Source organism: Monopterus albus, unplaced genomic scaffold (genome assembly GCF_001952655.1).
Source record: "Monopterus albus unplaced genomic scaffold, M_albus_1.0 scaffold52.1, whole genome shotgun sequence".
NCBI lineage: Eukaryota > Metazoa > Chordata > Actinopteri > Synbranchiformes > Synbranchidae > Monopterus > Monopterus albus.
Window position 1 is genome coordinate 1,042,233 of NW_018127932.1, and position 3,515 is coordinate 1,045,747.

The window sequence follows — 3,515 nt, forward strand, 5'->3', positions numbered from 1 at the left end:
AACAAAACATTAAATTGCCAATTTAAATAGGGGCTATTAATGCCTGTGGATACAGGTAATTTCCTGTGTTCTTTTATGTCATTACAGATTTCTCAGCTGGGAGGAATGCACTGAGGGTGAGGCTGCAACACAGGAATGACAGTTCACATCTAATCCATGCTTGGCTGCACTTTTAAGATACAAATCCATTGATGGAGTATTCTCACAGGGCTCCTGAACACCGGCTAAACGTGCATTTCCGATGCACCTATTGTAACATGAGTCATTTTCTCAAGAGCCTTGTTGATTCAGACAATATCATTTTCACATAATAGCTGCTGGCACTGAGACTTCTCAATAATATGAACGGATTTAGAGCTCACATGAAAGCAAGACTGGGAAAGGCTCCTCTCTGTACGATTCAGACCCTGCAGTTCTTTCAGGAATCATTAGAACAACCGCTGAATGTTTTGCTTTGGGAAAAAAGCAGGAGCAGTAGTGTGTGCTCCTGTTAATGTGTTGGCCCTCAACAGACACAGGGCAGAACTCAGGAAGGAGAGAGGTCATGGTTAATACCTCTGTTTAAAGACAGATCTGCTTAACTTTGACCTGGTCTGTCTCTCTCTCACACACACAAACACACAGACACACACTGCAAATAATCTCACCCAGCAGACTCTTCAGGCTTGTTCCAGAAACTATTAGCAGACAGCATTAGTGCATGTCGGAATGTAAACATTTACAGTAAAGCTATAAGACATCAGCTTCCCCTGAGGAAGACACATCCATCACACAGCAACCACATCAGCCCTCACTTGCCCCTGGGTTTCACACATTTGAGCACAATTTGAACCAGCCCATATTGTTAGGTTGGCGTGCTGATAAGTTCATGATTGTGTGATCATGCTGCATTGTAAAAAAAAAAAAAAAAAAGTTTCTGTTTGTGTTACCAGAGTAACAGTGCATCATCCCAGGTTTGTGCTTATACGAGTAGGAGCAGGGGCTGAGGTCGTGACGAGGATTAGAAAGGTTAGAGAAATGAGCCCACCCAGAACTTACAAAGAGTAGCCTCATTTTCAGAGACAAAGCACACGGCGTATGTTTATCTGTGTGTGTGTGTTGTGTTCATGCATTAGGAGCTGGCACAGGATGCTCACAGCTGAGACTTTGAGTGTATTTGGAAGAGGATTAAGGAAAAGCATAGAGATAAGACTGAGGAGGGAGTGGAAAGTTAGACTAGAAAAGTAAGTAAGGCCAAAAAACAAATAGCCAAAACCTTCATCATGTAAGGAGCGTTCATAATCGTTTCACACTTTTGAAAACTGTTCCAGTAACATATACAATGAATACTGAATTTAATTAATGGAGAGGAAAAAAGACAGGAAGTTCAGGAAACAAAACTGGAAACATAAAAGTATTGCATCTCTACAGTGTGTGTATCTGCAGCGAGCACTCTTTGAGCTTCTCTGTCCATAGATGGGCAGGGAAGCTTTCAAACTGCTTTGTTTCCTTCCTCTGACTCCTCTCCGCTCTCATGTCTCCCACACATGATCACACAGACACACACTCCTCCAGAGCCGGTTGGAGGAATCCAAATGTTTTAATTAGCTCTGATAAACAGAGACAAGGAGCACATTGAGCAGACCTGATACACAGAGACGTCTCCTATCAGTGGGCTGATAAAGGAACTACTCAGGCCCCACTTAAAGCCTCTCAGACTTCCCTCCTCCTCCTCCTCCTCCTCCTCTCCTTGGTCTACACTTTAAGTGAAGAAAACTCTCATCACTGCTGTGTGAAAGTATCTAAAGTTGTGAAGCCAGATGTTCACTTTCCTACTGTTTCATTTTCTATCCTTCTTCCAACGTGCAGCCCATCCTCCGCGGCCACAGAGGGCTCATCTTTGTTGGGGTGTATCTCCACAAGCTTCACATTGTTTAGCTGTCTTAATAAGTGTTTCACGAGTTTTGAGGTTGTGTTTTTCGCAGTGGAAAGCGTCTTACCGCTACCTGCACACAATTTACATTTTACAATAATGTTCTCATCAGCTTTCATCCCAATAAAATCAAAGTATTTCCAGCCACTGAACAGAGGCACTTCCATCTTCTAACCTAGCTTACTGCTTATTATGGTGCTGCTAAATGACATGCAGTGACTTGTGCACATGTGATGACTACAAATATTAAATGTTGGACTTCTGATCAATCTTTGCTGTGGTGACAACCAAAGTAATGTTGTAATGAGTCATTTTTGTAGTAGCTGTAATATTATTACTGAAATTGTATTTGTTACTTTTTACACTACTTGTTTCTGGTGAAAGTAATATTATTACAGTAACGCATTACAGCCCAACATTGATTAGATCACATCACTAACTGAACAGCAAGGGAAAAATAGGTTTGGGCAGAGAAAAAGCATGTCCTAACCTTGAACCGACGGTGCATCTCTGGAGGTCTGGAGATAAATCCCCACAGGCCTGGAGTCTACCTGATACACGCTGAAGGATACAGTGTAAATTGGGCAGATACTCCCTGCCAAAGAAACAAAATTTGGATGTGTTGATAAATGTATAATCTTTACCTGGACTATCACCATCATTTTGCATAGCAACAGTGAAATGGATTACTGTAAACAAATCACATTTTAAAAACTAAATAGCCACATTCATAAAAAGAATGGCTTCAACATAAATCACTGCTGATAATAACTGTCACTGGAAGTTATTTCAGACAAGCGTGGAATGAAAACTTTTGCTTTTGTTGAATAAAAGAATGGCTCAGGCTCTCTGCCAGACCAGTTTATGCTGACTCAAGCTCGGAGGCATAGCAGTTAAGCTTATTTGACAGGAAGGGAAAACAGCTTTTCTTTCAAGACCCAGTTCAAAGGGCAGGGCCCGTTTCTTCCTCAGTGTCCCTGACTGCACCTGTGTTGCTTTTGGTACACACACACCCACACACATGCACATGCAAGGATTCATCTCGCCACCGCTTTCACACCACTGACAGACAACTTTAGTTTTGGTACCCGGTCATGTGTATGAATTTGGAGTGCAGTTTCACATGAGCTAGATGACTCAGATGAGTGTGTATGTGTGTGTACATGTGTCTTAAGCTGCAGTTGTAGTTCTCTGAAGTGTGTGTAAGAAGCTCTTATGACCTCTTTTACCCTTTCAAGGAACTTGCCACAACATCTGGGGTAGAAGGGAGGGCAGGGGAGAGAAAGTGGACACCTGAAATCATCACTAACAATGCTGCAGTTCATCAGACCCTGCCAAGGCTTCACTCCCAAAGGCCCAGGGGTTGATAAGTGTGTGTGTGTTTCTGTGGGTGTATGCATATGTGCTTTGATCATGAAAGCAGCATGGCAGAGTTTTCAACTGGGGATCTCTCCTTAGGCAACAGTCAATTGCAATAAATGTTCCTTCTCTACACATATACACAGCCTGAATTTTAGAAAAGCCCACCCTATTCTTGTTGATCTCATTTCATTTTGTCAACATTACACTTTGGTTTTGACTGTACATATAAAAATATCAGCTT